This window comes from Geospiza fortis, unplaced genomic scaffold (assembly GCF_000277835.1).
Source record: "Geospiza fortis unplaced genomic scaffold, GeoFor_1.0 scaffold635, whole genome shotgun sequence".
NCBI classification, from domain to species: Eukaryota; Metazoa; Chordata; class Aves; order Passeriformes; family Thraupidae; genus Geospiza; species Geospiza fortis.
This window is the reverse complement of record NW_005054610.1, coordinates 352,332-361,291: the sequence shown is the minus strand read 5'-3', so window position 1 is coordinate 361,291 and position 8,960 is coordinate 352,332.

Sequence of the window (8,960 nt, the reverse complement as noted above, 5' to 3'; positions counted from 1 at the left end):
AAGAGGAGGAACCACGTGGAGCAGTCAGCTTATAAAGCGGAAGGGATAGGGGGCAGAGCTAAGGGCTGGGCAGGGGGGACTAGCCGCCAGGGGGAGGGGGGTGGCCACCAGGGATGCCAAGCCAGTGACAGAGGAGGGAGAAACCAGAGGAAGTTGCCACACCAACTCCATGGGAGAGTCTGTGTTTCCCTTTGGGAGGGCTAATTCTATGGTAAGTAGTTAATGTTTCCAGGGCTGAATGCCTGGGCATTGACCAAAAGGAGAGAGCTCATGGGATGCTACAGTTCTTTACTGGTGTGTCTAATAAAGCAAACAAACAACAACCACTACGGCACCAACCAAACAGAACCCGAACCCAGTCCCAGCCTTTGGGCTGCAGCACTGTCCTAGCGTGACGCTATGATGCTTGTATCCCCATTCCTGTGCTCTGTTTATGCTGGATATCATGTTCTGTGCCTTCAAGACTGGCTCTGAAGAGTGAAAGTTTTGTTTTGGTTTCTTATTAACCTGCTCCCCCACGGCTGGTGGGACACAGAGATGGGGCAGTACAGAGTGCTACTTTTGCTTTTTGCTTCTGCTCATTAGTTAGTTTAGCTAGGCAGTCCAAATTTTCCCTGGACTGTTTCTCCTTTCCCTTTTTTGGACCTACTCAAACCTGCTCCGGATTGGGACCTGGGAAACACTGAGAATTTGCACCCTGTGGCTTGCAGCAGCTGCCCCAGCACCAGAGGGACTGATAAGAGAGCTACCACCCCCAAGAGAGACTTTCTGAAGTTGTCATCTTTCTCAGAGCAGTGAAAGAGTGGTGTTATTTGGTATTGTTCCTTTTGTGTGCTGGGGGTGCTGTGTCTGTTAAATAAACAGGTTCTTTCCACTTGTCTCCAAGGAATCCTTCCCAACCCGGTTGGGGGGAGGGGCCGTGTGGGTTTGCTTACTGGAGGGGCCCCCTTTTGGAGGTTTTCTCCCAAATTTGCCCTAAACCAGGAGAGGCACTTTCCGTTTGGTGCAGTTCTGGGCACAGCCAGCAGGGGCGCTGCTGGCTCCCGGCGGGCAGGGCAGGGGCAGGGATCCCTCCGTGGCTGCAGGGGGCGCTGTGGAGCGGCACGGGGAGCACACAGCAATGGTGGCTGGGCCCAGATGGGGAGCGATGGAGGGGAGGCTTTGCTCCACAAACCCCGGGGCAGCCGATCCCCGTGCCCCAGCAGGATTCTCGGGAGCAGCAGGATGCAACAGAAATCAGATGAGCAGAAATCCCAGGGCAGTGGATGAGATGTATCAAAACTCCACAATAATAGTTGGAACCTGTGGGATGCCCTGGCAGGGCAGGGTGATGCAGGGCCTGTTGTAAATGCAGGGCCACTGATGTTATGAGTAGAAAAGTTGTCAATTTTTTAAAGGTTGCAGAGTTCACAAGTTAAACCAATTGCTGCCAAGTTGAAGTTCTAACTATTTGTTGTTAATAATTGCATGTTGTAATCCCCTGTTGTTAATAGTTTTCCTTTAATTACCTGTTCTTGATGGTTAGAAATCCCCCTTTGTTGAGTATCACCCTGCTGCTTTCTGGAAGATGGCACCCGGGACTGTGAGGAGGAGGTGACATCGGGGTTGGCATGCAAATGAGGAAACCCCTCACCAAATCTAGCAGGAAAAACCCCTAAAAACAATGAGCCACCACGGAATTAAGAGATCAAAGTGATGTCTAGACGTGAAGAACGTGTCCGCTAAGACCCTTTTTACCCCTCACCCTAACCTAAAAAGATGTCGGCCAGAAAGAGGACCTCGAATGTTAAACTGAAAAACCGGGAATCTTCTGGTGCTCTCGTGAGGACGGAAGCCCCAGCTCTGCCTGCAGACTAGCGGACACAGCTGCACTCTTCCTCCTCCTCCGTGCCATTCCTGGGAGCAGCAGCAGCGTGAGCGCGACCTGTTGGTTCTCCCCTCCCAAGCTGATTTTTAATAAAGGCATTAAAAAGGAGAAAGATCTCCTGCCCTGTTTATTTCAACTGACGAAGGAAGGAATGATGAGGAGGACTCCATATATCAGAAGGCTAATTTATTACTTTATTATACTATATTATGTTAAAGAACACTATACTGTACTAAAGAATACTATACTATACTAGAGAATACAGAAAAAATACTTACTGAATGCTAAAAAGATAATAATGAAAATTCGCGACTCTTTCCAGAGTCTCGACACAGCTTGGACCCGATTGACCAATGAGTCAAAACAACTCACACCGGCATCCAATCAAGCAATCACCTTGGGTAAACAATCTCCAAACACATTCCACATGAGCACAACACAGGAGAAGCAAATGAGATAAGAATTGGTTTTGTTTTCTCTGAGGCCACTCGCTGCATTTTAGCTTCCCAGGAGAAAAAACCCTGGGCAAAGGAATCACGTTCAGAGATTGTGAATGCCACAGGGGCCCAGCAGCAGAAGAAAGGTTCCCCGCTGGGTTATGGTGGTGGAAGTGAACTCCCTTCCCCAAGCTGCAGGTCCAACCATCCTCCCACGAAGCCCAGCAGCGAGAGAGTGGCTGCCCCCACCCCGTCTCTTTTTACCTGCCCTCATTCTCATGGTATCTCTGCTCCCTTCCCCCCCGACAAACTCCCAAAAAGCAGAGGAGTTCCTTCTCCCTGTCTCAAGAGCCCAGTCATTGGTGCTTCTTAGCAGCTTAATGGGAAGAAATTCCCCAGGTAGTAAGGAAAGAACAAGAAAAAACCCAACCCCCAACACCAATGCATTCCATGATTCCATGTGGAGACACAAAGGCCTAAACCAAACTCGCAGCAAAGTCTGGAGGCACTTTGGAATCTGCATGGAGGGAGTCCCAGATGTTCAAAACTGGGTCTCACCTGGCTCTCACCTGGTCTCACCTTCATGGCTCTCAAGAGGTTTCATGATCCAGGTGAAACCTCAGGATCTAAATGAAAGCCACTCTGTGTCATCACAATTCTGTTTTCAATCCAAGGGATTAGGCTTTAATTCAGGCAAAACTTCATCTTTTAGGATCAAAAGTGAAGTAATTCTGCACAGTCTGGATGGTCACAGGGCTTTGGTTTTATGGATAAATTAATTGGGCAGCCAGGGTGTTTCTCATCTCTAATCAGAAGAAATGAAATTTCATAAATAGTAAAAATATCTGATTATTAATAAAAAGGATTGATGATACAAGTATATACTTAATTTAAAATTATCTGATTAATAACACAATATTATATTGACAATGAAAATGAGTATTGAAAAAAATTATTGATAATAAAGATGTATGATAATAAGAATATTGACTATAAAATAATATAATATAATACATAATAAACGTATTGAATATAAAAATATTGGACTAATATAATTATCCTATCACTAATATAATTATCTGATTAATAATGTAAATATTAGATTATGGATTAAATATTTGATTAATATTAGACTAATAATAAATGTATCAGATTAATAATTAGAATATTGGATTGCCAACAAAAAATCTGCTTAGCAAAAAAAAATTTGAATTATGATAGAAATATCTGATTAATAGTAAAAATATTTTATTAATAGTAAAAATATGAGCGCTGTGGTCAGGCCTGAGTGTTTTTTACTGATCCCTTTTTTAGTGTAAAAGGACAAAAAGGAAGAAAATGGGCACTTCTGGAGGAATTGCAGCATCCCATTCATGCCTTTCCCTTGGAGGGGATGAGTCACCTGCTGGGGATCAGACACAGCCTCTGCTCCAGGTGCCGCCAGACTTTTGAGGTTCCAAGGAGAGCTGAGAGCAGCAGCTGGGAACCCCCGAGGGGGTTCAGTGCTGTTTACACACTGGGAGTGTCCCAGGTACCGCAGGGGAGGCTTGGGAGGGAATATCCAAGGGCTGCCTAGTTTCTAGAGACGTGTTCCAGCACCTTCTTCCATATCCAATTATACCTGTTGGAGTAGGAGGGCAAAATATCATCTGGCATTTGAGTTGCCTAAAAATACCACATTTTTTAATATTTATGGTGGTTCCTTTCCTCCGTGAGCTTTTGATCCGCCTCCTGCTGCTTCTTCAAGGAGAGCGTCTGGCCGACTTTAGGACTTTGGACTACACGGATTTAAGACCAACACAGAATGTTAGGTCTTTGGACCACATGAATTTAAGAATAAGACCAAATTTCTGGGGTTTAGACACAAGTTTAAATTCAAGATCAAGTTTTAGGTCTTGGGACCACAAAAACTTAAGACCAACACCAATATTCAGGTCTTCAGACCATGCAAGTTTGCGATCAAGGTCAAATTTAAGGTGTTTGGACCACAAAAATTTAAGACCAAGGCTAAATCCCAGGGGTTTGGACCACAGAGATCTACGGCCAAGCACAAATTCCAGGTTTTCAGACCACACAAATTTAAGACCAACACCAACATTTAGGTCTATGGACCACAGAAATTTAAGACGAAGGCTGAGATTCAGTTCTTTGGACCATTCAGATTTGAGCTGAAAATAATCAAGCAGATAGATTATTTTCTTTCCGGTGACAAAGCATATTGAAAAAGTGTGGAAGGCGTAAAAAAAAGATGCAACGTTGATGTTTTCAACTGCTGGCTCCTCATTGGTTCATCCCGAAGTTCACAGAACAACAGAATATATCCTGAGCTGGGTGGGACCCACAAGGATCATCCAAGTCCAGCCTCTGTTTCAAATGCCAATTTGAGATCAGACGTGAAAATGTCACGAGATTTACTCCATAAGGCTGCAGACATCTCGAGTTTTGGTGTTCAGGGGCTGAGCTGAAGCCATGAGAAGAAGAGGGGGCCCCGGCTGATGTCTTGGTGTGTGTTTTCCATCACCATGGAGCTGTCAATGCCGAGAGAAGGAGTTTGCTGACACCCTGTGCCCAGGCAGAGCAGGAGCCTCTGGGAGTGCTGTTGGATGAGCAGGATCTCGGGAATGGGGGGAGGACAGGGAGAAGGGAGGAGCTGGAGGAAGGTCAGTTCTCTTTGGAGGTGGTGGTGACTCTGTCTCGTTGCTGGTTTTATGCCAGAGGCTCACATGTGTTGTACAGAACATCCCAGGCTGAGTCAGCCTCGGAGCATGAGTCCATGGGGAATGTCAGCTTCCATGGATTGAGGACTTCATTGTCCAAGTGCTGTCCTAAATATTATCCCCCACTGCTGTAGCAACCTCTTGCTTGTGGCGTCCTGGGAGGTTCGTGAGTGTTTCCAGGGAACTGGCTCATCCCGTAGAATCACAGAACTATGGAATATCCTGAGCTGGAAGGGACCCACAAGGACCTTTGAGTCCAACTCCTGGCCCTGCACTGACATCCCAAAAGTCCCACTAATTACAAAATCTCACCTCCTGAGAGCATTGTCCAAATGTTCCTGGAGCTCTGGTAGCCTCTGGGCCATGTCCATTCCCTGGGGAGTCTGGGCAGTGCTCAACCATTCCCTGGGGAAGAACCTTTTCCTGATATCCAATTTAAAGCTCCCCTGGAACAGGTCCAGCCATTCCCTGTGTCCTTTCCCTGGTCCCCAGAGCAGAGATTGGAGTTGTCCCTCGGGATGAAGCTGCAGCCACCAGTGAGTCTCCCCCCAGACTCCTCCAGCCAGACAAACCGACCCTCAGCTGCTCCTTGTGTGGCCTCCCCAGACCCTTCCCCAACCTCACAGCACTCCTTTGGGTGCTCCAGGATTCTCCAGGATGCTCCTGGCACCCTCAGGGACACAAGCAGGGGCCCAAATGCAGGAGATACCACCATCTAGTGGGAGGAAAAGGTTGTGCTGTGCTAGGATGGAGCTGGTCTTTGCCCCTGTTCTCCCAGTCTGACTGGTGGAGTTTTTTACATCTTTGCTGTGCAGATGTGACCAGAACAAGACGTTCCCTCCTGATTTACTTTGGCAAAAAGCCATGAAATTAGTCATGGCTGTATTGTAGCACCATCAAAATTGCGGGGCTCATTGCTGGGCCTCTTTTCAAAATTCCCGGTGATTAGAAGAGTGCTGGTGAGCTGTGATTACCGTGGCACACAGGCCACATCCAACCCTCCCTGTCCTGGGAGGGAGCTGCAGAAATGTGACTGCTCTGGCACCGATACACCGAGTTCCACCAGCTGGGTGGGAGAAGAGGATAAGGCCTGGTGTGCTTCAAATTTGGGGACCTTTGGTGTCAAATGAGGCATAAATATTTTGTCTCCTACAGCAATTTGTGTGGGATGGGGTAGAACTGGGAAAGGGAGGCAGAGCTGATGTTGTGGCCCTGTAAGCTACAGCCCAAGGGTGGCATCAGGTGGCCCCAGGTACCTTTTGGGGACTCGGGGTCGTTAAGGGTCAAGTGGGCTGGGAGCCAGAAGAGAGGGTGATCCAATGGATGAATCTTTTGTGACATTCATGTGGGCTGGGAAAACCCAAATTCAAAAGTTTGGCTTAGAAAAGTAGAAGAAAACTCAATTAAACCATCCATGACCTTTTGCAATTTATTCTGGGAGGACCCCCTGGACCCAGCCATGAACCTGCTGGCTCTGGCCACAGGAAGGAAATAAAGACTCTATGTGAACTCTTTCTTTGTTTGAAAAGCTCCAAATTTTCAAGGCAGGTGCTGTGAGAACCCTGCTCAGGGCCCTTGGGGTCCCTCAGGAGTACCAGGAGGGGGATTCAGCAGAGCCCAAGGAGAGACAAGCTGGAGGCACAAAATGAAGCTGAATCAGAGCAGCTCCAGGCCAAAAGTCCTCCCCTGGGCTCCAATCCTGCTCTTCCAGCTGGGAATGCCATGGACGCTGCCTCTGTTTAAATGAAACATCCAGACTTCAATTGCTGCCCTGTGTGGGTGTAATTGATAGCACTGTCAAAAACCCCTAATTAAGCTGCTTGTCTTTCCAGCTGCCTCATCCTATCAATTATCTCCCTTGCTGGTCTGAGGGCAAAGTGTTCCAGAACAGAACATTTGCAAATAATGAGGTACAGGAAACCTTCGGCATCAGCTGCTCTTGGAAACAGAATTCCAGCAAGGTTCCTGGTAACCAGATTGGTTTTTCATCAGCTTTCTTGTGAAAACCTCTTTGACAAGCCCAGGAACTGAAAAAATAATTAAAAAATTTTAAAATTCCAGAAAAACCAAGGAGAAAAATTAGCAGGGGAAATATTATCCCATTTCTTGGTGATTTGAAATGCTTAAATGCTTAATGGCCACAAAAATACTAACCAAAGTGTGAGCCTATTGAAAAAGTTCAGGATTGATCTGGGGAAGTAGCAGAGGAAAGTGATTTCTTCTGGGTGATCTGAAATGAAACCTTCACCACTTTTTGTTTTGAAAGAGCTTTGGCAGGAAGCCACGAGCAGAGAGATGGAATCTTGGCTCCACCTCTCGGGCTCTCAGTAACTCTGTGAAACTCCTCAGCCTTTTCTTCTCCACTTGTCAAGACACTCCAATAAATCCCTTTTTATTTGCCTTGAGCTATACCGAGGGTTTTAATTACAAGCTCCCATATAAAGGATAGTGACAAGGAGTAGCAGATGGATTAATAAGGAATTTTGCAGGATACAGGCTGCTTTATGCTCTGCCCACCACAACCAGCTTAACACTGCTCTCAGTTAAATAATTAACCAGCGTCCAATTAACAGACCTGGGAGAGAGCCTCCTAGTTTCAAAGCTTTTTATCGTCTTCTCCATGTGAGTCTTGTTCTCCAGGTGTTCTACACAATCAAAGCCAAAGACTTAACAAGAATCACAGAATCATGGATTGGGTTGGAAGGGAACTTAAAACTTGTCCAGTTCCACCTCTGCCATGGGCAGGGACACCTTTTACTTCCAGGGTGCTCTAAGCCCGATCCAATTTGGCCAGGGACACTTCCAGGAATGGGGCAGCCACAGCTGCTCTGGGAAATCAATTCTGGGGCCTCCCCACCTGCACAGAGAGGAATTCCTTCCCAATATCCCACCTATCCCTGCCCCCTGGCAGTGAGAAGCCATTCCCTGTGTCCTGTCCCTCCATCCCTTGTCCCCAGACCCTCTCCAGCTCTCCTGGAGCTCCTTTAGGCACTGGAAGGGGCTCCAGAGCCTCCCTGGGGCCTTCTGTTCTCCAGGCTAACATCCTCAGCTCTCCCACCTTGTCTTCATGGCAGAGGAAACTGTCCTTGGAAGAAAGAAACACTCTCTAGGCCATTTCCTAACCTGTATTGACTGTAAGGAAGGAGAACAAATTAACTCAAAAAAAGAATCCGAGCTGACTGCATTTACACCTAGAGAAATTCCACTGGATTTCATAAATGTTCCCTTGTATTGTATATTGAAACTTCCTAATTTCTACCAGGTACTGCAAACCCCAGGAAAAGCCCAAATTATTCCTTTTCATCAAGCAAGCTCCACTCCTGATATGAGTGTAAAGGAGGAGCACAGACTTGTCTGGGCAAAGGGATCCTTCTGGGTTGTGTCCTCTCCTCCATGGTGAGGACATCCTTCCAGCATGAGCCAGCAGCCACCAGCTGGGTGAGCTTCCCACGGGAGAAGCTCTTCTCACCATCCTCTGCTTCTAGTGGGTTGACCCTTGGCTGAAGCAGCACTTCTGCCTCCTGGCATTGTTTGGGAGAGGCTATGGAACCAGGAGCCATGGCCAGAGACTCCAAAATAAAAAAGGGATGGAAATGGGTTTGTTCTGGGCTCTGGGGAGGTCAGGGGTGCTGGGGCACTGGTGGGTTGGTCAGCAAATGTGGAGGTGCTCACCTCGTGCAGGTCAACAGGGACCTCCTGCAGCCCCTGGATGTGAAGGCCAACCCTGAAATCCAGTGGATCTGAAAGCAGGAGAGGGAGCAGCTGAAGGGCCTCCACAGCCAATTTGCCTCTGATTGACAAAGTGAGAGTTGAGAGAAGACTTTGCCATTCCAGACTTTGGTATCTCTTCCTCTCCACTGCAGTTCACAACCCTTGAGCTGGTTTTGGTATGTGTGACCCTGGTGCCATGACCGCAGGTCGAGCACGTTATGTTTTTTT